The sequence below is a fragment of the Pongo abelii genome, chromosome 13, assembly GCF_028885655.2.
Source record: "Pongo abelii isolate AG06213 chromosome 13, NHGRI_mPonAbe1-v2.0_pri, whole genome shotgun sequence".
In the NCBI taxonomy this organism is placed as follows: domain Eukaryota; kingdom Metazoa; phylum Chordata; class Mammalia; order Primates; family Hominidae; genus Pongo; species Pongo abelii.
Genome location: NC_071998.2, coordinates 81800721 through 81827379, shown reverse-complemented (window position 1 = coordinate 81827379; position 26659 = coordinate 81800721). Strand labels below are relative to the sequence as shown.

The 26659-nt window shown below is 49.1% G+C and overlaps 1 long non-coding RNA gene across 2 annotated transcripts in view; it reads left to right on the top strand.

Annotated features, from left to right (window-relative positions):
* The window catches only part of LOC129047915 (uncharacterized), a 102247-nt gene extending 80580 nt beyond the window's left edge, over positions 1-21667 (top strand). The window contains exon 3 of one of the 2 annotated variants that reach the window (XR_008509796.2): positions 21261-21667. This is a non-coding gene — a long non-coding RNA (uncharacterized LOC129047915). Of the gene's footprint in view, positions 1-225; positions 2595-21260 lie in introns of those variants that run through there. The other variant, XR_010136547.1, reaches the window with a different exon arrangement.
* The last annotated feature ends 4992 nt before the right edge of the window (positions 21668-26659 follow it).

Here is a 26659-nt window from a genome sequence, read left to right as displayed (position 1 = left end):
AAAAAGATAACCTACTACATGTTTTTAAATGTTGCTTTGCATTTAAAGTTACAGATCTCCTTACGAATACACACCCCTCTCTATCTGCATGTTATTTCAAAACCCTTCTCCTTGAGGCAAAACCAAGTGGAGTTTGCATGGCTGGGAGGGAGGGTTTGGCCTTGTTCACACTTTAATCCATCCATTTTTTCTTCTAACTTGATCTCTCATTTGTGGCTTTCCCAGCTTGGTCCCTTCCAGTCGTGTCCAGCAGGCAGCAGAATGTGTGTGTGCATGCGTCACTGAGAGCAGCAAGGATAGGACTGGTGTCAGACGAAGCCCTTGAAAGGGACACGCCAGCTTCTGGGGAGCAGCTTTCCCGGCACTGTCTCTGCAGCCTCAGCCTGGCCCAGCTCTGAGGATGCTTCCCTCTCTTGGAGACCTTGTCACATGCCCTGCTGGGGATCTTGCCGATGTCCTTCCAGGACACTCTTCCCTGCTCTCACCTTGCTCTGTGCCTCAGAGGCTGCCCTAGATGAACTCTGTCAGACAGCTCCCCTACTTGGGCCTCCTTTTGAGGTTCCCTCAGTGGGGAGCATCCTATGCCTGAGCTGCAGGGTCTCACGGAGGTCCTGCCTCCACCTCACATACCCTGCTCCTGCTTTATCATTCTTTGAAGTTCACAGTCCTCCCTGAAACTCCATCATTCGGTGCACTCGTTTCCTTGTAGATAAGCTCAGGAAGAGCAGGAACCTTTCTGTCTTGCTCACTGATGAATCCTTACCGCCTGGAGTAGTGTGGCTCCTTGTAGATGCTCAATACATACTTTCCCAGTGAATGAACGAGGAATGTTTCTGTTTGGCTCCATGATGTCAAGTATTACAGTGATTGAAACCAATGAGTTGGAAATATAAATGAGAACACTATCAAGACCCACGTTCCTCAAATTAGCTCAATTTCTCTGAATTTGAGACTGTCCTTTCTCTTTTTGCTGTTCTTGCTGGCAAGCCCTGGGAAGGGGCAAAACAAAAACAAAAACAAAAACAAAACAAAAAACAAAACTACACAAAACAAAACAGTCCAAGTTTAATGAGGGATGCAGAAAAGCCAGAGAGGAAGTGGAAGCCAAATGGCTCCATGGACTTCCAGCCACAGTGGCCACTTGCAGGAGAGCTTCCCTTAGGCTGGAGGGCACTGTCCAAGCACTTAACTCGTCTTTCAGTTTTCCTTGATCATCTCCAAAGTGGCACCCACATCCTTTCTTTCTCTCATTTTCTCCAAGCCGCTTGAGAAATTCACAAGAGTCACGGTTAGCGTCTGAGCGAGGAGAAGCCAGGGCTTAGAGGAGGAAGAGCTTCCAGCTGACCTCAGCAACTGCAGGGTTTAGTGATCTTTGGGCTGATTTTGAGTCAGAGGTGCCTTTCCTCCTTAGTGCTAGAAGATGGTTATCACATGCATTGTTGTGCATGGGTTGACTGTTTTTGCAAATAACCCAAGAAAGAGTACAATGAAAAAATCTGAAAAACTGGTCATCAAGGGTTCTAGTAATGACCAGTATTGTCTTTCCTTGAAAGACCTAGTCATTATCTATGTCCTTATTTCTCTGACTTCTGATGATACTGCATCGTTAAAATCTCCAACAAGGCCAGAAGGGCCACGGGGGTGCTGTCCTTACCATGGAGACAGGGATCCACGTGATGGCCCTGGTGGTCAGACAGGCAGGGGCTCAGTGGTGGAGCCGCAAAGGGGACCCAGCCTCAGAGGTCACTGTGCCTCAGTATTTTGGGCTTGTGAGTAGCTTTTTGTGTTGGCAAAGGGCTCTCAGTGCACCTGATATGGCTCACTCTCTGTCTGTAATCAGAGACACGTTGCTGGACCCGGGTCATTTTCTGTTTCAGGAAAGAAGCAATGGCTGGGTGGTGGCTATCAGTCTAGAAACAGGGTTTCTGATTCTTTCGGCCAAGAATGATGGAAAAAATGGGGCTGGGGGTGAGAACTTAGCCCTAAACATCTTCATTGAGTTAAGACTATTTTGTATTTCAACCCTTGATTTTGGTGCTACCTCGTTCCTCATTTTCTGGGGAAAAAAAAGGTTCTAACTGCACTTTAAATATATCTAGGCTGCTTGGGGCTTGGACAGACACTGCTATGTCGATGTTGCTAGCAGCATTATTTGCAATAGCCAAAAGTCAGAAACAGCCCAACGGCAATCGATGGATGAGTAGATAAACAACATGTGTTCTATACATATGTATTAATTAGGTTTTTAATTTTTGCCATTTCCTGTTGCTGTGACGTCTGGGGCCTTGCTGACCCTGGAGGGGCTGCTTGTTCCAGGGACTAGCTGATTTCCAGTGAAGTTCCCCTGCAAACATGCCTTTCATAAGCAAACCAGCCAGTTCCAAGCCACTCCAACTACCTCCTCTATGGGGCTGTCACACTCCAGGGCACTATCTCCCTGCACTCATCACCCCAGGGCACGTACGAAACACCTAGGGACAGCCCCTGCACCCTAGAGCCTGCTAAAATCCTGCAAACTAGCCAACCCTAAGCCTGCTTACCTTGCCTCGCTTGTTCCTTCCTGCGGAAACCCCAATAAAGGCTCCTGCCCACGTCTGCACCCCCTGCCCCTGTCCCCGCCCCTGCCGCCTGACCCACCCTGGTGCTTCCTTGTGCGGCCCGAGGTGTGGCGTGCCCTGCCTCCTGTGTCCAGAGTCTGTGAATATTAACTTTCTCCTTCCTAACAGTCTTTTCTGTATCTGAATTTCTTACTACACCTGATTAAAACAAATCCCCAGCACATTTTAAAACAACATACATGGAGTGTAATTCAGTCGTAAGAAGTAATGAAGTTCTGTCCCATGCTACAACATGAATGAATTTCTTTTTTTTTGTGATGGAGTCTTGCTCTTTTGCCAGGCTGAAGTGCAGTGTCGCTATCTCGGCTCACTGCAACCTCCGCCTCCTGGGTTCAAGTGATTCTCCTGCCTCAGTTTCCTGAACAGCTGGGATTACAGTTGCATGCCACTGCGCCCGGCTAATTTTTTGTATTTTTAGTAGAGATGGGGTTTCACCATGTTAGCCAAGATGGTCTTGATCTCCTGATGTTGTGATACACCCGCCTCAGCCTCCCAAAGTGCTGAGATCACAGGCGTGAGCCATGGTGCCTGGCCACAACACGGATGAATCTTTTTTTTTTTTTTTTTTTTAAAGACACGGAGTCTCGCTCTTTCTCCCAGGCCGGACTGCAGTGGCGCTGTCTCGGCTCACTGCAAGCTCCGCCTCCCGGGTTCATGCTCACGAGTAGCTGGGATTACAGGCGCCCGCCACCGCGCCCGGCTAATTTTTTTTATTTTTAGTAGAGACGGGGTTTCACCGTGTTAGCCAAGATGGTCTCCATCTCCTGACCTCGTGATCCGCCCACCTCGGCCTCCCAAAGTGCTGGGATTACAGGCGTGAGCCACCGCGCCCGGCCACGGATGAGTCTTAAGGATGTTATGTTGAGTGAAGCAAACCAAGCCCCCAAATGCTCCGACATACCGTGGCACACAACTGAGTGGTAAGAAAGAACAAACTATTGATCCCTGCGACAACTTGAATGAGCCTCCAAGGCATTAGGGTAAAAGAAGGCAATCTCAAAAGGCTACTGCATCCATGTGTATGACATTCCTGAAAAGGTGACCTAGGGACAAAGAGTAGATTGGTAGTTGTAAGTGGTTGGGGTGGGGGGAGGTTTTGAATATAAAGGGGAGGTACAGGGAGTTTTCTTGGGGGATAGAACATCTCTGTATCCCAGTTGCAGTGGTGGTTACACAATCTATACATGTCTTAAAGCTCATAGAACAGTACACTGAAATAGTTATTTTTATTATTTATTAATTGAAAAAGGACAAAAGAGGTAAAATGACTGTATCAATTCAGTTGAAATGTCATTATTTTTATTTTTATATTAATTTATTTGAGATGGAGAATTGCTCTACAAGGCTGGAGTGCAGTGGTGAGATCTCGGCTCACTGCAACTTCTGCCTCCCAGATTCAAGCTATTCTGTAGCCTCAGCCTCCCGAGTAGCTGGGACTACAAGTGCGTGCCACCACACCCAGCTAATTTTTCTATTTTTAGTGGAGATAAGGTATCACCATATTGGCCAGGCTGATCTCAAACTCCTGACCTCGGGTGATCTGCCTGCCTCGGCCTCCCAAAATGCTGGGATTACAGGCATGAGCCACTGCACCCAGCCTTGAAATGTCTTTAAAAATACCTATACCTTTAGTCAGATACCTAAAGGATAAAAACTGTATGATTCCACTTATTTGAGGTAGCTGGTATCCCAGCTACAATAAAATTCGTAGAAGCAGAAAGTAGGATGGTGGTTGCCAGGGGCTGGGATTGGGGGCTGGGGAGTTGTCTAATGGGGACAGTTTCAGTTTTGCAAGATGCAAACATTTTGAAGATGGAGGGTGGTGATGGTTGCACAACAGTGTGAATGTTCTTAATGCCACTGAACTGTACGCTGAAAAACGAATTAAGATAGTAAATTTTATGTTGTGCATATTTCACTACAATAAAAACCAGCTAGGCTGCCGGCCAGCATGTCCATCAGCGCCGTGGGTGGTGGCTCCTGAGGGCAGGGTGCAGTCCCCCTCATCTGCCCCACACCTGCAGGCACCTGGCCTGGGATACCTCATTCTTGGCCAGGTATCACATCATCCTCACATGTCTTTGGCCTTGGGAGCCTGGCTTGCCTGGTGACCAGGGGCTTTGCTGTGATCGTGATGGCTGCTGAGAGGGTCTCTGTCTTACCAAACCAGAAGAAAGATAGCCTTTATGGCAAATAGCACCGTGAAAACAGCTGGGCCTACAAGGGTTGTGGCAGCAGCTTCTGCCTGAGAAACCACAGCCCGGTCGTTGTGGCCTCAGGGAGTCCAGGCCTCTGCTTGCTTGGTGGGACTCAGTCCCAGCTGTGGGTTGGTATCACTGCGGCTGTCTGCTCTCATTTTGCATTTTTGTTCATCTGGAGGCCTCCCCACCTCACCTGCAGAGCCCAGGAGGTGGCACAGTCTGGGAGGTCCCAGGCAGAAGAGCTGGCTTAGGGTGGTGGGCGCCCCATTGCCTGGGATTTGAGAACCTGCCCCTTTGGTTTTTATAATTAGATTTCTAACAGGATCCAAGTGAAACCACAACCCAAACCCTAAGCTGTGAACCCAGCAGCTTTTCTGAGCACACCCCTCCCCTCACACACATCACAGGCCTGGGACCGTGGCCTCCAGGCTCGGGGAGACTATAGACATTTGTTTGCTTCCTTTCAGGGCTTGAGGTGGTTTTTCTTCCCCTCCCCAGTCTTGCAGATTCTTTTGAAAACCCCAGAGTCCCACTTTCAACTCCTTCTTCTGGTCTCTGATAAAAGGCACGCTAAGAATCACTTCTAACAGTTTCAGTGAGAGCTAAGAAAGCTGTCTGCAAAGACAGGACATCAAAGCACAGAGCTCAGGTGTGCCCTGGCTGGCCTGAGACAGCCCTGTGGCGGGAGGGAGCGTCTGCAGCCTCCAAACTGGCCCTGCTGCCCCCAGGGGTCCCAGACTTCCCTGGCTGCAGCCCCTGCCCTGGGCCTCCTGGCTACTGCCCGTCTGTACCTAGCCTTCTGGCAGGAGCCAGAGAGCTGACTGCCAGGAAAAGCCACAGCAAACCCTGCAAATTGCCCAGATACCTGGAGACAACATCTTAATTACCCTGTGAAGAGCTGCCTGGCTGGAGAGTCCCTTTCTGTGGGTAGGCAAGGTTTGAACTTCAAAGAGATTCTTGCCTGGTTCACAATGTTTACAGCAGCTCCAGGAGTGACAGGATAATTTTGGTGTCCTTGGAGAGAGTGGCCTGGCAGGGCTTCTATGTCTGCTGTGGTCTAAGAGCCTCAGGGGGACCACGATTTGTGGGACTCACCACAGACAGCCCTACTGTCCCTGGAATGCCGCCAACTCTGCTTTTATGGTGTCTTTGATTCCAGCTCTAGGTTCCCGGCATCCACCACGGGGTGGGGCTAGGGAATGGGCTGGCTGGGGGCTAAGTTCACTGACCATGGCCAGCCCGGTCCTGGGCATGTGAGGATCACCACCTATGTGTCTCATTCCAGAGTTTCATGGTTGGGGGCTCTGGTGGGATGACAGGTGATTTATCAATTTATTTCCATCTTCTCGACTCTAGCCTCCTTGCAGGAAGAGGGGTGGGTTTGGAATCATCCCCTCACTCCTCAGTCATCACCCAGGGCAGTCCCTTACATACCTCAGCTTAGGCCTGGCTGCTGAGAGTGTGTGATGGTGGATCATGCCTGCTGGAGAAATGCAGGCCTGGATCTTCCTGTTGCAGATGGATCCACTGTTCCAGTGTCACTACCTAGCCCGTGCTTCACGGCATAAAGCAATGCCCATTTCCCTGGGCTCATGTGTTCTGTGGGTCAGGTGTTCAGGCAGGGCTGCTGGAAAGCTCACCCAGAGGGGTGACTCCATAGCTGGGGCATGCAAACACCTGGGTGTGTTCTATCTGCGGGCTCAGGGCTGGGCTGGAAGCTCTGCAAGGCTGGGCTTAGCTGGGCAGCTGCCTGGAGCGCTTCTGTGTGGCTTGAGCTTCCTTACAGCATGGTGGCCTCAGGGCAGACTTCCTCTATGGAGGCCCAGCACTTCAGAATGGGTGTTGGTGGAAAAGTTAGAAGCTGTGTGGCCCCTGGGATGCTGCACAAAAGCCCAGCTTCTACCTTTCTACCTTTCTACCTTGGCCAGTCCCCAAGGATTGCTTTTATCATATGCCCTTGGTGGAAGCAGCAGGCCATCCCAGATTCCAGGGAAAGCCCATCGACCCCACTCTCAGTGGGGGAGGGCCAGACACCACATTGACATGTGTGCTTATCCCATGAGGAAAACATTTATATTTGTTTTATTTTTATTCCTCAAAATAGACCCTTGAGTTGTGGATAGACAACTTAAACGCAAATCAGGAAACCTGAGTCCTGGTGTCAGAACCCCGGGAAGTTAATGAAGTGTGGTAGGCCACAGACACGCTCAGCCTCAGTTTCCTTATCTTAGTAGTGAGGGTGCCATCATGGTAGTTTAATGTGCTGCCTGCAGAGAAAGTGCTTAGGGAGGAGGTGAGGCACTCCCCTGGGGGACACGGGAGCTCTGGGCACCCTCTGCCTCATGCCCACAACTCCTGCAGAAACTGCTCCTGATCTAGGTGTGAGGATTGTGGGGGACCTGGGTGGAGCTGGCTGCACTGATGGAAAGTTGCTGCTGGGGAGAGTCACTCTAGGCTTCATTCAACTGTGACATGAATGTCAGCCTGGGCTCTTTCAGCTAGGATGGAGAAACAGCTGTTCTCAACATGGGTGAGGCCCCAGGCCTGGCCCTGCCAAGCCAATGGGCTGTGTAGCCCTGGGCCAAGGACATAGCTCTAGGATTTGTCTGGTCCTTGTGGTGCTTCACCATGAGAGCAGGGGAGGGTGGCAGTGAGACTTCTGTGGATGACAGAGAGGAGAGAATGGGAGGGCGGCATGCACCCAAAGAGATGGCTCCATCATGGAGCAAGGGACATGCTGCCTGGAGGCCACAGCCAGAGGAACATCCTGGCTCCCAAGGATGGAGAACCAATGCCTGTCTGCAGGCTTGGCAATCGCCTCAAAGACCCAGGGCCTGATCAGAGAGACTCAGTGCTAAAGGGATGCAGGGCCCCGTCTCGGTGCCACACGAGGGCTAGCTGTCCGCCATGGTCAGCCCAGCCACCAGCCCTCCCCAGGTCCGGCCTGACAGATAGAGAATCTGCAGCTACAAGTGGAAGAGGGTGCCACCCGTGCAATCAGATGTCTGGCCCACTTCCAATGCCAGTGTGATTTTATTGTTTTCTCGGTGGTTTGCTTGGGAAGGGGTTGTGGATGCCACAGGCACTGGGAAAGGCAGCTCTGGGAGAAGGCAAGGCAGGGTTTTGCCAGCCAGCCTCAGGCCCCTCATCCAAGAACTGAGGGAGGCTGGGACCCTTCAGAGGGCAGGATTGTAGATTTGGTATCACCAGCTTTCCCAGTCTTCAGCAGAGAGCTGACAGGCAGGGGCTGACCGCACGTACCTCTCCTGCTGCTGGAGGGAGCAGAGAACAGACTGTCCACTCACTCCAAGCCCAAGGGGCTGCTGTGCTGCCCGCTGGACTTCCAGAATCCTTCTCTGCACTGCACATGAGATACACCAGTGTTGGGGCCCTGGCCTTTCCTAACAGGATTTGACCTTTTGTACCTCCAGGTCTCTGCATGTGCTGACTCCCGGAATTCCCACCAACAAACCGTTTCTCCACCAAAACACCAGAGCAATCCCTCCCCGAAGCCTGTCCTAGGAGGGCTCATTGCTGGCTCAGATACTGGGCAGGGCCCTGCTCCCCCACTGTGGGCCTTGGCCATCTGATGTCCGTGTGTGCGTACATACAGAGATTTCTCATGGGAATTGGCTTATGTGATTATAGAGGCTGAGAAGTCTCACAATCTGCCATCTGCAAGCCAGAGACCCAGGCCAGCTGATGATGTAATTCCAGTCTAAGTTTGCAAGCCTGAGAACCGGCAGTGCTGGCGTCCGAGGGCAGGAGAAGATGCATATCCCAGCTTAAGCAGAGAGAGCACATTAAGTGTACTCTGCCTTTTGTTCTGTCTGGGCCCTCCATGGACTGGATGGTGCCCACCTGCCTTGGTCCACTTCTTTAGTCAGTCTACTGATTCAAATGCTAATCTCTTCTGGAAATTTTCAAACAGATACACCTAGAAATACTGTTTTACCAGCTATATGGACATTCCTTAGCACAGGCGACTTGACAAAATTCACCATCACGCTTGCTTAGTTTGAGCCCACAATAGGCAGAAGCGCCAGGAGTTAACTCAGGAATTCTTCAACTGATCCTTCTCAGAGTGGAGTATGAATACCCCAACTCCACCAGTCCCAGGGTCGGGGAGGCACATGAGTTTCACACCAGGACTCCACAAAGCCTGGTGTGTGGATGGGTGCAGGGCTGCCCACTGTTACTGGGCCGTGGAGAGGTAAGCACAGAAATTGAGAGGGAGCAGACACTTTTACAGCACTAGGTTATAGAAGCAACATCCAAGCTCATGGTCATTTTTCTAGCAATTCATTTCACCAAATGTATCTCACAAAAGTGTCCATTGGCAATGAATTGGCTAGAACGACAAAAAGTTCCCAGTCCTTCCCTACAGATAGTTTGAGAACACAGTTTGCTACCATGGCCAGAAACACTGGGTGTGTCTTTGCTGTCCCGGCCATTTGCTGCTGGCCTCCGTGGAAACTTTCTCCACAGGTCTGTGGAGGGTATTCTGTGCAGAGCTGAGACCCCAGGGGCCAGGGCTGGAGACGTGCCGGCATGGCCTCCTCAGCAGCCATGGCAACGTGGTACAGAAGGATGGCTGCCTCCAGAGCATTGTGTGGAATCGTCCTGAAGACAGCAGGGATGCGGGGGCCCCCAGCTGGTTTCTGGGGCAGTCTTCAGGGCACTGCTTGTTGCTTTCCGGATAGGCGTTGGTGGCGGAAGCAGCTGACCTGCTTCTGCTGGCTACCTTGGAATCCGGGACTCTGCTAAACCAGGACAAAGGCCAGAAGGGTCTTGGAAGGGTCTAGAGGGGAAGAAGGGAGTTGAACGGCGTCATTTTTGTTGAAGGCACAGGGCTGCCTGTTTCCTATGGAAAAGTAAAGAGATGAACAGAGAGATAATCAACTGAGGTAAACAACTCTTGAAGAGTGGGCAGAGCCTCCTCTAAGGTCATGACTCCTTTGAGAAAGTGACGAAAGCTGTGGGCTCTGTTCCCAGGAGATGCACGTGGGTGTGCAAACATAAACACATGGCCAACTGTAAACACATACACGTGCATACATGCATGAATGAACAATCACACATGTTCATACATGTGCAACCACTGGGCACATGCGCACACATGCACAAATGTACAAATACATGCCATTAACACAGGACATATACACATGCTTGTGTGTACATATACAAGAAAACCACACACAGGCACACACATGTGTTTATGCACATGTGTGCACACACACATACATATGCACACACATGCACACACGTGGACACATGCACATGCACACACAAACTGCACACGTGCACATTTACACATGTGCAAATGATGTTGTGCCACCTCCCAGGTGTTGTTGACACTCAGAACCATCTCTACAGTTTCCAGGGCTCAGAGATCTTGTTTTAAAAGAAAAGTGGGCATTTAAAAAGCTGCAAAAAGGAAAAGGAAACTACAGGAAGGAAATAAAAAGTCTCAAAGACTGCCTAATTAAAGTGACAGAGAGCCATTCCTCACTGCTCACTCTGCAAACCTGTGCTACGACGGCTGAGAGGTGCCCTCTAGAAAGGAAATGACCTACAGTCCTGGGAGGTATGGTGCCATCTCCCCAGGCCTCCCCCATTGGCTTGAGCAGAGAACAGATGGCAATTTCAGCTGCAGGAAACTCAGAGAGGCACGTCTCAAACTTCAGATGCCAGGGTTGTTCCTCTGCCCCAGCCTCCAAGAAAACCTTCACAGTCAAGTCTGGCGTTGACACTATCCCCTGGAGAGCCCCTTGGTCCCTAGAGAGTCAGAGGCTTATGGCCACATGCGCTAGGCCTACGCCTTGTCACTGGGAGCTCTGGTCTCTTGGCCCCTAGCCACTGGGGAGGTCAGGAGGGACTCTGGAAAGCTCCTTCAAACAAGGAGTCATTAAAAGTCCCTGCCCAACCATGTGGCTGATGGTTTTCCTGAGGCTGGGTAGGAAGGAGCAATGGGTGTCCTGGGGCCCAGCATGGGGCAGCAGGACCTGGGGACCCCTGCCTCGCAGAGGCCCACACTCATGACTGGCACCGAGCCATAGCAGCACATCTCTCCCAGTGTGTGCACGCGCACACACACACAAACACACACACACAACCACAGTCACGCACACACACAAACACACAAACACACACACACACAAAATCACAGGCATGCACACACACACAAACCAGGTCCATTTGACACACACATCACACACACAAACCACAGTCATGCACACGCACACACATAAACACACACACGCATACACAAAAATACACAAACACACACACAAAACCATAGGCATGCACACACACACACAAAACCACATGCATGCACACACACACACAAAACCACAGGCAAGCATACACACACACACACAAAACCACAGACATGCACACACACACACACACAACCACAGACAGGCATACATGTGCTCATCCTGAGACAGGAAAGGGTGCTGGGCAATCCACATAAATGTCCCCTTGAATCTTCTGGTGGCCCCATGGGCAGGCTCCAGAAGCTCCATCTTACAGGTGAACAGACTGGCTACACTTTAGAGGAAAATGAAGCTCGGTGAGGATGCACTACCTGAGGTCACACAGTGAGGATGGCATCCAGGACTTCAAACCAGGTGATCAGGCTTCAAAGCCTGCATCCTCCCCATGATCCTACCCCTGGCCCAGGGGACTGCTAAACCCAGTGTGCTGAGGACAAGGAGGACATGGGCTTAGATGGGCGTGGCCTGGATAAAGCTGTGTGGTACAGAGTGACCTGCACAGCTCATGGCCCCATCTGAGCTCCAGAGTCCCATGGGATACTGAGCCACAAGACTGAGCCTACCCAGACCAGCTCTGGGAAAGAGCCTTCCCATCACCCGTCTTGTGGCCATCTGCTCAAGCAGGGTGGCTGGACCTCAATTCCCAGGCAGCTGTGTCAAGGCAGGGGGGGTCCCTGAAAGAAGCGTGGGCCCCAGATGTGCTTTATGGAGTGGGGAGATGTAGGTTGTACAACACTTCATTACTGCCCACAGCTGGGAAACAGCTGCCGCTCTCAGCTGGCTGGGCTGCCTGGCCCCTGGGCCACAATAGGATTGTGTGTGGGAGCTGGCAGCAGAGAGTCATTAAAGAAGCCAGCTAGGCTCTGGGAGGAGGGATTATGCTGATGCCGCAGTCCCAGAAGCTGGCCTCTGCCAGGGGAGCTGGTAATTGCAGACCAGCCACCTGGACTCTCTAGGACTCTGTTCTCTTCTTCAGAGAGAGTTGTACTCAGCTCTCGGGGTGGTTGTGAGGACTGAGGATGCAACAAATTTCCATCACACTTCAGCACAGCTCTCAGGAACTAGTGGGGTAAACCAGAGATTATCAAAGCTACTGGCTGAAATTTGCCTGAATTTCACAATGTTGCTCACCAGTAGGGATTGCTGGGGTGCGGGGAGGAAGTTCCAGGCCTGTCAATGTCAAAAACAGATCTTTCCAAGGATGCAGTCTCTCTGCTGCCTCCCTTCTGTGACAAGAGCTGTCGGTAACTGGGTTGGTGGTGAGCTACCTGGAAACTTAGTGTGAGAAACTACTAGTGGGTCCTGTGGGTCAGGAATTTGGAGACTGCATGGTGGGGATGGCTCCTCTCTGCTCTACCACGTCTGAGGCCCAAGCTGGGACATCTGACTGGTGATAATTCATTCTTACATCTTGACAGGTGTGCGGGTTGTCAACTGGGTCCTCAGTTCCTCTCTGGATGGCTAGTTGGACTTCCTCACAGCATGGTGGCTGGGTTCCCAGGATGAGTCCTCAAAGAGCCCAAAGGAAGCTACATGCTATTTATGACCTCACCTTGGCCGCCCCACAGCATCCTCGCTGCCAGGCTCTCCTCATGCATATATACTACCCAGATTTAAGGGTGGGGACAAAGACCCCCTAGGGGGAGGAGTGTTGATCACATTGTGAGGGGAGCATGTGGTATAAGATATGCACATATACCCAGACATATACACACAGGCTTGCCCATCTCTGAAAAATAGCAGCCTCCCCAGTGTTCCTGTGCATTTTTATAGAGACACAGAGCTTTGTCTAGGGTTTCAATCTTACAATACTCTTGCTAAAGATCCTTCTGAAATGCAGTCACAAGTTGGGAGAATCCAAGAGAGCAGAGACCCCTTAGGAAAGAGCATCTCCTGGGATCTGGCCTCAGGAACAAACAAGTTGGAGAAAGACCATGTAAACATAAACAAATATGCCGAAACACCCGCATAACATTTTGAGACAAAGAGAATTGCACTAATGTAAGATGAGCTCAATTATGAAATTGTACAGTGCCTGGAGCTCTACCTTGAGTGGCCCCTTCAGGATCCATGGGAGAAGTTTTGTCCTTGATTGAAAAGCCAGGACAACCAGCTATTTCTCCGGAGTTGCTCTGATTAGTCTGTTACCATTGAGTTTTTAAATGTATCCACACTGTATATACGATTTAAAGTAATGAGTTATTTCTTCTGTAATTAAAAAAAAATAGCAAAAACAACATAAAAGTTAAAAAAAACCTCTTTCTTTCTTTCTTTTTTTTTTGGATAGGGGTTTTTGCTCCTGTTGCCCAGGCTGGAGTGCAATGGCATGATCTCGGCTCACCACAACCTCCACCTCCCAGGTTGAAGTGCTTCTCCTGCCTCAGCCTCCTGAGTAGCTGGGATTACAGGCGTGCACCACCATGCCTGGCTAATTTTGTATTTTTAGTAGAGATGGAGTTTTTCTATGTTGGTCAGGCTAGTTGCGAACTCCCAACCTCAGGTGATCCACCCGCCTCCGCTCTTTTTTTTTCTAATTGAAAAAGTCAACATTCCTTCTTATCTCCACCAGGCTGACCCTGGTGGCAACCACAGTTAAATAGCTTCATGTGAATTGTTTGTTTGTTTTCAAAACTTAGATTTCAATCTTTTAAATTCTTTTAAAAATATTGCCACCATCAAGGCGGGGCACCAGTCACATGGGCATGGAGGCAGTCTAGGCACTGAGGGGGCTGGGCCACGTGTCCCCCTTTTTGGGTAGAGGGGTGAGGGTGGGAAAGGAGTATGTGGGCTGGTGACCGAGAGAAGGGGCCTGGGACCGGGGCAGGGGCATTGGGAGCCAGCTTGGAAGTGTGTAAGCTGCCTAATAAAAGTGACAGAGAACCATTTCCCACTGCTCTTTGATGTTTTTGTTTTTTAAAATTTTTTTAATTAATTTTTTTTTATTATAAAATAAAACTTTTTTTTGGCCTCCCAAGTAGCTGGGATTAAGGCGCCTGCCACCTTAATTTTTGTATTTTTTAGTAGAGACGGGGTTTCACCATCTTGGCCAGGCTGGTCTTGAACTCCTGACCTCTGATGATCTGCCCACTGCGGCCTCCCAAAGTGCTGGGATTACAGGCGTGAGCCACTGCCACCAGTCTTGATGTTTGAAATATTATTTGAAATGATACACATAGCTGTTCCAGCACTGGCCCACAGAATTTTTGCACTAATTATGTTTTTCTTGTTGTTTGTAATACTGTTTCTACTCTCTGATGATTCCTGGATATTTCTCCAGGTGACGACATGGGGATCATTGCATTTTAGGGGAACTCTTTTTATTGAAATATCTCTTCCACATAGAAAAGGGCACACACCAGGATTGAATAACATGGTGAATTTTCCCAAGGTGAACCCACATGTGTTATCAGCCTGAGAAAGGACAATATCAGCCCCCAGAGGCTCCCTCTGAGTGCTAACCCTCCAAGCCTGGTCACCATCCTTATCTCTGAAACTGTAGCTGACTTTCATCTATCTTAGAAGGTATATCATTGCAACATGCAGGGTGCATTTGTTTGAGTCTGGCTCCTTGAGCACAGTATCACGTCTGTGAAAATCAAAGGTTGCATTCTTTAGGACACCTGCATTGCAACCCCTAGATTGTTGAGCCCCTCATTTATTTAGAGAAGCCATTAGGATTATAATTAGCGATGTGTTATTTTTTTTCTGCCAATATTTATAGCTGCCCTTGGACTTCCTTCACAGGCAGTAGAGAAAGTGGATGGGAACAGTCCGGGCAATTATGAAGCTGGAACAATTGTAGGCTTGGATATCCCCAGAGACTTGGGTAGGATTCCTGTTGGCTTTGTGACTCTGTGGCTTCTCATCTGTGGGAACATCGACAGTGGTACCAGCATGCGTTGGGGGCTGTCTAGGAGTAGGCTGCGTGCAGGACACCTTATATGTAGGGTCCACTGGGTCTCTACCACCACACAGGGGAATGCAGTTACTATCCCCACGACACAGATGAGTTAACTGAGGTATGCTCATAGAGCTGGTAAGGGCAGGGAACTGAAACCTGGACCCAGAGTGTCTGGCTTCAGAAGCCAGGCATCCATGCTCTGGGCCATGTTGTCTCCTTGAGCAGAATGGGGACATCCAGGGTCCTTTCAGGCATATCCTTCTTCAGACACAGCCTGTGGTCCCTCTGCAGGGCCCTGGAGTAGGTCACTGTGTTCAGTTTCTTTTGTTAAAGCTGGGGATTTCCATGACCCCTGCTATGTGTAGTCTCTAGGTTCAAGCTGTTCTGTGGGTGGGTCTGATGGCTCCTTCCAGCACATTTGTTCAGCTGGCCAGGGCTGAGGCTCCAGTGTGGGTCAACTGGGACAGCAAAGTCCAGCAGGCATTTCACCAGAGTATACTTGGGAAGTCACTGTGGTCGTGAGCAGCTGGTGCCCTCCATATGGAGAACTGGAAAAACATTTATTTTAAAAGAATTGAATATACCACTTTGGAAAATCATGCCAGTATGTGAACCCATTGTTTTTTAAATGGGTCTTGTTCTCCCAGTGAATACCTGCTTGGTAACTCTTTTTTGCATTATATAATTGATTTACACATTCTCACCTTTGCCAGTGAAAGGGAAAAATCACACAGATGACAAAATGCCCAGAGCATCTGAAACCACACCCTTGTCCTGGGCTTCAGTATCCTGGGGAAGTTCTCATTGCAAATAATAAATTGCTGTGCATTTCCTCTTCCTCCCACTGCTTGCCATCACATGGAAGTAGCAGAAAAAGTCCAAGTTCTGGAGTCCACCTACACTGGCCTTGGATTCCAGCCTGCCCGCCTGCTAGTGTGTGCACCTTTGCATAAGTGGCCAGGTTCTCCCATTGGAATGAGCCATGGCTGGTGGCCTGCCTGACTCCCCTGAAGTAATGCAGGCCCAACTGAGGATGGGCAGCATCCCATCCTCAGGGAATCCCCGCCCACAGGAAAGGAGAGCACAGAGGGTGGACATGAGACTTGCAAGCGTCCTCAGTTGAAGCTGGTGTGTAGGAAAAATGGGTGCTGCTGGTGGGAGGGCAAGGGCATTGCAGAGGAGCTCTGGGCAAGGCAAGCTCAGTACAACAGGTAGGCAACCAGTTCTCCCTCTCCCCACCTCCTTCTCACCAGGCCGTTCCTGGGACTGTCAGGGAAAAGACACATGCTTGGCTCCGAGTGTTGGGTATTTAAGTTCTGAAGTTGGGAGTATTTAAGTGCTTCCAGTGGACAGTCACTAACAGAGGCTGAAGGATCAGGGGCAGGCCACCCTGTCCTGTAGACGCCCAGAGCTGTCCCTTCTAAAGCTCAGGATCTAGGCCACATCCACGAGCAACTCAAGCCAGGAACCAGGTGTCACCCGGACTTCTTGCCCCTGGGTCCTGGCACCCCTGCATTTTGGGAGTCTCCAGAAGCCACACCTATCATCACCTCAGTGAAGCACAAGACAGCTTGCTAACTGTTGTGTTCACAACCATTTTGCATGACACCAACCTGGTTCCTCCCTAGCCCTTCTCAACATCAGTGTGATGGTGTCACCCACCCTTAGGAGCCCCCATACCTCTGCTGCAATGTGTGTCAGTCTTGATATTGGCATGGCACCTTAGTTCCTTTATTCTCTTAACATTTTATTATAAACACTTTACAACATGTAGAAAAGCTGACATAATTGTACAGTGAACACCCATCCTCCTGACAACTGGATCCCTTGATTAGCCTTTTACTATCTTTGCTCTACCACGTCTCCATCTCTCCGCCCTATCACCCATGTCCATCTCATTTTTTTAATGCATTGCATGGAAGTTTCAGACATCAATACATGCCACTCTAAGACTTTAGCATGAATGTTATTGACTAGATTTCAGTATTTGTTAGTGGTTCTTTTTTGGGGGGAAGTGGTCAGATTTTAATCCAATGACATGAACATATATTAACAGAACAATCTGATGTATTTAGGCAAATGCGTCCGCTTCCATAATCCAAATTCTATAGAGATATAGAGCATCACCATTGCCCTAGAAAGTTCCCTTTTGCCCCTTGCCAGCCAATCCCCACCTTCAACTCCCCAAAGGTAGCACTGGCAGTATTTTGTCAACATAGCTTAGCTTTGCCTTTTCTGCAAATTCGTATAAATGGAATCGTGGAGTATACATGCTTCTGGTTTATTGATTCATCCGTGTGGCCGATTACATGCATCTGCAGTTGGCTCTTTTTAATTGCTGAGGAGTGTTCCAGCATACAGAGGTAGTGCTGCACTGTTGATGGATGCCTGGATGCTTTCCAGCTGGCAATAGTGAGTAACAAAGCTGCTATGTGCCTCCTTGCACACATCTTTGGATGGATGCTTTCGTAATACACATGGGTGAAATGGCAGTGTGCACACCAGCCTCTTTGTGACATGCCCCTTGCCTACTTCTCAGCCACACAGCCCCGGCTGTGGAGAAGCCCTGAGCTGTTTCTCATATACCAGATGCTGTTTCATATGCGAGGACTGTGTGCGCCGGGGCCCCACCCTCTAACACTCTCACTCTCTTCTGGGTGTTCCCTCCTCCATAATCTGTGTTCCTGCAACAAGTTTGATTCCAAGGTTTTCCTTTGATTCCAAGGGTTTCCTTTGATTCCAACGGTTTCTTCTTGAAGTTATTCCAGGAAGTGCTGGCAAGTGTAGGTTGTGCATGCTGTATGTGATGAGCTGTCACCACTGGACACTGGGGCACAGTCCCTGGAGACCTCAAGGGCAAGCGCAGAACTGGCTTTGGTGTTGTCTCCTCTGGAGGCTAAGAAGCTGGGGAGATTACCCTCTGACTTCTGCAGTGCCCCCCATCAGTAGCTCTGTTGCCCAGGCAGGCTCTCAATCAATTCCCAAACCCACCCGGAGATTAGGCTGAGCGGAGTGTGCAGGGAGCGTCCTCAGGCAGAGCCCGGCATTGCAGTAGGGCCTAAAGCTGTGTGGGAAAACAGAGATCTAAGGTCAGGCTAGCAGGGCACCCACAATGCAAACCACACCTTCTCCAGAAGCCTCCTCTGACCACCTTATGGGTATTCTTTCCTCTGTGCTCTGATGTTACAGGGCACATGCATGCCTGGCGGTGCTCGCTTGTGCCAGTTGCAGTGGTCTGTTGGTGAGGTTTTTCCTCTCAGCTGCAAGCTCCTCAGGGAGTCTCTCCATCTCTGCACCCCCAGGACTCAAAACAGCCCTTGAATGCATCAATTCACTTGTACCCTTACCACACTATCTATTCTGTCCCAGGAGTTACTTTCTACAGTGTCCTGTCACAAAAGTTTGGCTGGGACTGCTGGCAAAAGCCACTGGCTTGCTGCCTGTCCCTCCCTGGCAAGCCAGGCCTGTGTGCTGTGTGTGTAACCTTTGACAAAGTTTGTGGTCTAAAGGTTATGCTGACTGGGCTGGAGGTGAGGTGAGGACAGCGTGTGTTGGAGGTTGGTGGAGTTTTGCCAACTAGAGCAAGCTTAGTGCCACGCCCTCGCTGGGCCCTGTTCCCTGAGGAAAGAGCCTATGGTTGGCTCTTGCAAGACTGCAGGTGAGTCTGTGCCTTCCTGTCTGCATCTCCCCCTGGTCGGGTGGGGTGGAGTGAGCACAGAACTGGGCACATGGTTCCAGGCCGCTTCACTGCTTCCTTAAGGTTGAGAATGTCCCCCAGGTCTCTTGTGCCTGGGATTAGTGGAAGCAGGTCCTGCTGGGACTGCAGCTGGGTGCCCTGGTCACCAGTCCAGCTTCAGGAACTGAGCTGGATACCTGACACCTTAAGTGGGGTCATTTGCCGTATGGACCCACATCTGGGCACAGAGACATTTCGTTCTCAACTCTTTTGTCAGGAAATCTTTCTGTGTTCTCCTCACTTGACGATTTTGTCCATTCAACCAGGTTTTTGGAGTCCCTGGCAGGGCCTTGGCAGATGCTATGATGTATTGGTCCAGGGAATCGGCTTCCATCCGCAGCCCCAAAGCTCTTTCTTGCTGGCATCCCCATCCGTGAGGGCTGGCTGCAGGTCAAGGTGGGGTACTGCACCCTACACCGTCACTCAGAGATCCGCGGCCCTTCCATCAGGTGGCCCTGCCATCCTCCCGGGCCCTGGGTTTCTCAGTTGGAGTCTCTGAATCCAGGAGGTGGATGAGGAGAAAAACAGCATGGAGGATCCCATGGGAGGCTTCAGGGCCAAGCCTGAGTAAGATGCACGTCACTTCTGCTCACATTCAATTTCCCAGAGCTTTCTCAGGACCCCCCAACCTCCGGCCGCCCACGAGGCTGGGAAATGTGGTCTCCAGGGCTGGAGGGACACGTGACATCATCTCAGCCACACATTGGGAAGGTTAGATCCACCTCTTGGCCATAGGTGGCTGATGATCTAGTGAGCAGGATGCGTCCACACCCTTGCTGGTGACACCGCCTATGGAGGGGTATGGGCCCTGACAACAACAGCCTCATTTTCCAGTTCCTAGGTCAAGATACAACTGTTTCCAATGTAAACATTCTTAAATAATTCTGAAATTAATTATCACTTGGTTATACATGTAAGGTATTTTCTCCCAAGTGGTACTGCACAGCCAACAGTCATACCTGAAGAGCTTCCTGGGGAGTGGCCGGCAGAGTTGCTGTGTGGTGGGGTTGGGCTGGGATATTTGAGCTGAGCAGCCAGCCAGGGCTCCATGCCGTGTCCCCTGCGTTTCCACAGGAAGGACTGTAGGAGTGTGTGCTTGCCAAGGTTATGAGGTGATAGGATATTTTCACAATGGAGGTCTTTCTTACATGCAATGTCCCTAGTGCAGCTTTCAAAAAATAGGATTAAAACTCATTTTTTTTTTTTTTTCTGAGGCCGAGTTTCATTCTTGTTGCCCAGGCTGGAGTGCAATGGCACCTTCTCAGCTCACCGCAACATCTGCCTCCCAGGTTCAAGCAATCCTCCTGTCTCAGCCTCCCGAATAGCTGGGATTACAGGCATGCACAACCACGCCCGGCTAATTTTATATTTTTAGTAGAGACGGGATTTCTCCATGTTGGTCAGGCTGGTCTCAAACTCCCGAACTCAGGTGATCTGCCCACCTCAGCCTCCCAAAGTGCTGGGATTACAGGAGTGAGCCACCACCACGCCCGGCTAAAACTCATTTTTAATGAAAAAATAATATTGCATCAAGTCAGGACTACTCTCATTGGAAGTCTGGGACTTCAGGTCTCCATATGACCAGGGAAGGGGAAGAGGAGATAGGGCCCTTTCCTGGGAGAGGGTCTAGCTCAGGAAGTCTGTGTCAGATCTGAGGAAAGGCTTGAGGGGATGAGGAAGAGCAGCAGGCATGGGTTGTGCAGACCCAACAGGCTACTAAGAATGGAAGTAAATTCTCATCAGGCCATGAGGGCAAGGGCAGAAACCGAAGCATTCTCTGTCGTCACCGTGTCTCCCAGGGAGGATGAGTTCTGGCTGCTTTGATACCGAAAGCATTTAGGAATCAGAGATTCTTTTATGCCTTTACAGAAGGTCTAGGGAAGTTTTTATTAACTGAAAATCAGTAATTTATCCAACATGGTAAATAACAAAAAATATGGGCAGAATAAAGTGCAATAGTAGCACAAAAACATTTTTTTGAATCAATAAAAGGTTAATAATTGCAAATAAGCTATTTTGCTTTAAAATCAATGGAAAATACTGAGAAATGTTAGAAATATTCATTTATTAGCTATCGCAAATCTAGAGGATTTTATTTCATTTGGAAGATATTCATACCTGTTACCCAGAAGTACAAAAGACCCTTTGGGATGCTTTGTGGCCTCGAGATCCTTTCTGTAACTCATTGGCCTTGAAATCTGTCCTAAGATCATGCACACTCTTTGCAAGATCCTGGTCAGTTTTCATTTGGGGCTGATGCCTGCCATTAGTTAAAAATCCAACTCTTGATTCTTTACCCTCAAAGCCTTCCCTTGGGTTTCCAGCTCTTGGAGCAGCACAGAGGGCTTTGCTTGAGTGACAGTTCCTGTTGTTTTCCTGTTCATCAGTTCCTCCATTCCCTCGTGTAACCAAGTAACCAATGACTGTTCAGCAGTGAATGAGCAAAACACAAACCAAGCAAGACAAAATACCGTCCTGTTGACATAGTGGCGCTGTAATTATTATTTATCCTTCCTGTGCCCCCAGGTTATGATGACGCTGGAAGAGGGACCAGGAGCTGTGTCTCAGATTACCATTGCTCCAGGAGCCAGTCGCTGAAATGACAGACAGGACGGACATAGCAGAACAGTGGTGGACAACCATTGACAGAGAATCATAAGTAGTTCCATTGCCATAGAGTCCCTCAGGAAATAAAGTCCTATCTATGCCTGAATGTATGAGGCTTTATAGATATCCAGTTGTTTCATGATGAATTCAAAGAGCCAACATATTTCTGGAGAAATGGCTCCCCAGCTGGAGATGGCCGGGCAAGTCTCTGGGAGCAGTGGCATCTGAGGTTGGGGAGGCTCACCATGGGGGTCTGTCATGGGTTCAAGAGTGGGGAGCACATGCCTGAATGACTTGGGGCAGTGGATTGGGAGGGAGTACTATTGACAAAGTAATAATGACCATGCTTTACTAGTCACTTTTATCACTGAGGCAGTAACAACAAGGCTCTGAGGCTGCTGGGTCATCTGGAGTTGGGTAATAGTGCAACATGTATTGATTTTGGATTAGCCAGGATTCAGGTTAAGGAGTGTTTTGTTTCTTCCCCAAAGCAGCTTTCTCTATGCTTACAAAACAAAAATAACATGAAACTCCCAGTTCTGCAGCTTCATCGGATGCTGTCTCACTGTGCTTTAAGGGCGCACCTAGCCTGTCTCCTGCCAGCCTCACCTCCATCAGCATTCTCACCCGCGGGTGTCCATAGGCCCCATTCCTGCTTCTGCCCTGGTGTCCCTAAGCAGCAGACCTTTCAGGTCCCAGGATCCCCTGCATGCTTCTGACCTAATGTAGAAATTCTGGCTGAAATGGAGGATATGAGGAGTGCCTTTTCCACTACACTTGTGTGTTTTGTTACCTGGTCCCCAGAGCTGCCAGACATTTTCATAGAGAATGTTGCTGTTGCTCTGGACCCCTGCTCATCCTCCCTGCAGAGGTCGGGAGCTATACCCTCTTTTTGACATCTCTCTCCTCCAGGTACTTGCTACAAAATCCCTTCTCCTTTCCGCCAGGCAATAAACAAATCAAACCCTACTCAGGGACACCTGCTCACTCCCTCCTTCATCGGCCAGAGTGGAAATCCCAATTTGGTTTCAGCTGAGACCTGTTACAAATATATGCATAACTCTTCATAAATGACCACGTATTGCACATTTATCTCAGTCTGTCACCATGATAACTCGATAAAAATGTTTTTATTTTTGTTCTAAACCCTCCTACTTTCTAACATAGCTGAGAATTCGAAGGTGCGGGGAAGACAAGCTCAGGATCACACATCCATGGTCTTATCGAGCAGGTCTGCATACATTTCATGAATTTTTCCTTTCTAATTTTTATAAATTGACCACGAACAGCTCTTTAAATAAGTCTTATATGAGGAAAATATCGATTTCATGGACAAGGCAGTCTTTTATTTATTTATTTTTTTTTTTGAGATGGAGTTTGGCTCTTGTCGCCCAGGCTGGAGTGCAATGGCGCAATCTCGGCTCACGGCAACCTCTGCCTCCCGGGTTAAAGCGATTCTCCTGCCTCAGCTTCCTGAGTAGCTGGGATTACAGGCATGCACCACCACACCCGGCTAATTTTGTATTTTTAGTAGAGACAGGGTTTCTCCATGTTGGTCAGGCTGGTCTCAAACTCCTGACCTCAGGTGATCCACCCGCCTCAGACTCCCAAAGTGCTGGGATTATAGGAGTAAGCCACCATGCCCGGCCAGGACAAGGCAGTCTTATGTAAAGAGTATGCCTACTTTGTGGAGGCATTTTTGTTCCTGTCCCTTTTGCCCTTCAGCATTGTCCCACAAAGGACAGAGCACTGAGCCTTCAGATTGGGCAAGTTGTCAGCGCCTTTGACCAAAATCAGTACATGTTTGTATTTAGGAAGAGTCTTTTGAGGCTTCTCAGAGGAATGAAGTTTGAATTTTTGAAATGGCAGAAAGCAGTTTCCATACTGGCTGACCCCATCCCTGCCTCTTACCTCTCCTTTCTAGATGTGGATCAGAGGCTGTTGAGGTATTTGGATATGAGGCTGTATTTCTTCTCTCTACTGCTCCTAGAAGCTCAGATGACAATCCTCTATTTCTTAAAGTCTTATGACAGCTTGCCCGTATGACAAGGGCCAATGCCTAGGCCTTTACTTGGTGCTAAAAATCCATTTCTAACCAGGGAGGCCGATTTGTCTTTGTTTTTATCCACTGTCAACATGCACCAATAAGGTCTTAGGCCCATTCATTCACTCAACAAACACTGAATGCCTACTGAATGCCAGGGATGTCGCAGACACTGGGGTTGCAACTGTGTCCCTATGCAGACACATCAGTGTGCTTGTGGGTCTTAAAGTCTGCGGAAAGGATATATTAGAAGAAGCAGGCTGGGTGTGGTGGCTCATCCTTGTAATCCCAGCACTTTGAGAGGCCGAGGTGGGAGGATCCCGAGGTCAGGAGATCAAGACCATCCTGGCCAACATGGTGAAACCCCGTCTCTACTAAAATAAAAAAAAAAAATTAGCCTGGCTTGGTGGCAGGCACCTGTAGTCCCAGCTAATCAGGAGGCTGAGGCAGGGGAATCACTTGAATCTGGGAGGCGGAGGTTTCAGTGAGCCAAGATCGTGCCACTGCTCTCCAGCCTAGGCGACAGAGCGAGACTCTGTCTCAAAAAAAAAAAAAAAAAAAAAAAAAAAATAATAATAAAAAAGAAGCAATATCATCGCCAACAACTGTTCTATTTTAATATGTATTAAGATGGACATGACCCATGAGCTGAGCCACATCCCAACAGGGACATGATGGAGTGGGAGTCCGCTGTTGTTGACTGAATCAGCGAAGGCCTCGCTGAGGAGGGGCCATCAAAATTGAGATGTCAATTGTGGGAGCAATGCTCTAAGCAGAAAGAACAGCAAATACACGAATCCTGTGGTGGTGAAGCAGTGGGTGCCATTGAGGACCAAAAAGTCCAGGGTGGAAGGAGGGAAGTGCCAGAAATGGTACCAGTGGAGGGTGAAGGGCAGGGGAGTGGCTCCAACATGCAGGGACTTAGGGGCCTTGATATGGAGCTTGGGTTTTAGTTAAGATAAAGAAAAAGCCATTGCTGGATTTCAGGTAGGGATGACCAGATCCTCATCTCAGGAAATGAAACCAGTGTTCTCCCAATTCTTCAGGCCGGGAACCTAGACTCCTCCCTCTCTCCGAAATCCTCTTATCTGCCGAACACATACAAACACACACACACACAGAGACACACACACACGCATCACCATTGCTCTTCTCCAGCAGCCATTTCCCTTGAAATAGTGAAATTTCTTAATTGTTCTCTCTCTTTTCTACTCTCTGTGCCTCAATCAATTCTCCACCGGACAGCTAGTGATTTTCTTAAAATGCAAATCAGAGCCCAATATGGTGGCTCACAACTATAATCCCAGCTACTAGGGAAGCTAAAGGTGGGAAGATTGCTTGAGGCCAGAAGTTAGAGACCAGCCTGGGCAACATGGTGAGACCCTGTCTGTAAAAATAAATAAATAAATAAACAAACAAACAAACACACACAAATCAGATCAGGTCATCCCTACCTGAAACAGGTTTGGCAATGAAAATCAAGAGATCTGATATGGATATCCTGTTATTTATTGATGCGTTAAAGAAAAAAAAACACCCAAAATATAGTGGCTTAAAACAGCAAAAACTCTGCATTGGCTAGGCAGAGCTGGGCGGTTCCTCGGCTGGTCCTAATGGGTTCTCTGTGACTGGTCCTGATGGGGAGTTGCTGGTAACAGTGGATGGGACACCTGGCATGGCTGTAGACCATATGTGGTACGTTTGTGGGGACAGCTGGAGGCTGAGCGTGGCTGGGATGGGGGAATTAGGCCTTTCTCTGTCCATGGAGTCTCAGAACCTCTCCACATGGCCTCTCCAGGAGGACAGTTAGACTTCTGACCTGTCAGCTCAGGCCTCCCACAGGACCAAGGCAGCAGCACCAGCTTCACTCCCACATTGCTGGTCAAAGCCAGTCCCAGGTCCAGCCAGATTCAATGAGGGTGGAGCAGCACAGGACATGACATCAGCTGTCATGGTTCACTGGGGACCACCTTTGTAGGCTGGTGGTGAAGTTTCTGTGCAGATGTCAGGTTGACACTTAAGCCAGGAGCAGGAGCCTGTGGAGAAGCTTGGGCAGTAGATGTTCATTTAGAGCTTGTTGGTGTATATATGGTATTTTAAGCCATAGGAATAAATGCAATCTTTAAGGAGAGTGGGTAAATGGGAAGGGGAACCCAGAACCAAGCTGCAAGGAATATGGTCACTTAGGGGCTTCGAGAACTGAATGAGTTCAAGGAAGAGTTGGGCATCCTGCAGTGGATGTTGAGGGAGAAGGAGCACGGTGGAAGGAGGAAAAATTGAGGGAGCATAGGTAGTTAAAAGCCAAGAGAGGAAAGCCTTCAACAAGGAGGGTGTGGTTGATCATATGGTGTGCAGGTGAAGGTTGAACAAGATGAAGACAGAAGATCCCATGGACCTGGCAGCATGGGAGGTTTTGGGCAGGAGCCATCTTGGCAAGACAGAGGGCATACAAATCCAGAGGACGCAGGTGAAGACAGGGCAGTGCCAGGCCGGTGAGCCTTCTGAGAAGCTCGGCTGCAGGACAGCCCACGGTGACATGCCCCAGGACCCCCCTTGGTGACTGCAGGACATCCTGAAGCTTCCTCAGTTGCTCCTGTTTCCCCTGCCTCACTCTCCTTGTTATGCCTGTGTTGATAGATGTATATCTCAATAGAGGCACAGTCATATATATATGACATATATATGTCATATATATGTCACTGTCATATATAAATCAAAATATTATATATACTACATATATTATATATTATATATCCTATATATAATATGTGTGTGTTTTTGTATATTCCTCTCTATATAGTTAACTTAAAAATTTAAATTTAACAGCTGGCTGGGTGCAGTGGCTCTTGCCTGTAATCCCAGCACTTTGGGAAGCTGAGTTGGGCGGATCACCTGAGGTCAGGAGTTAAAGACCAGCCCTGCCAACATGGCGAAACCCCATCTCTACTAAAAAAATAAAATAAAAAATAAAAAAAATTAGCCCGACCTGGTGGTGCATGCCTGTAATCCTAGCTTCTTGGGAGGCTGTGGGAGGAGAATAGCTTGAACCTGGGAAGCAGAGGTTGCAGTGAGCTGAGATTGTGCCACTGCACTCCAGTCTGGGCAACAGAGCAAGATTCTGTCTCAAAAAAATTTCAACAGCTATATTGAAGTACAATTTACCACCATAACATGCACCTGTTTTAAGTGCAAACTCAAAAGATTATTAGTAAATTTACAGAGTTATTCACACATCACCGTAATCTAGCTTCAATCCATTTCTGCCACCCTACCC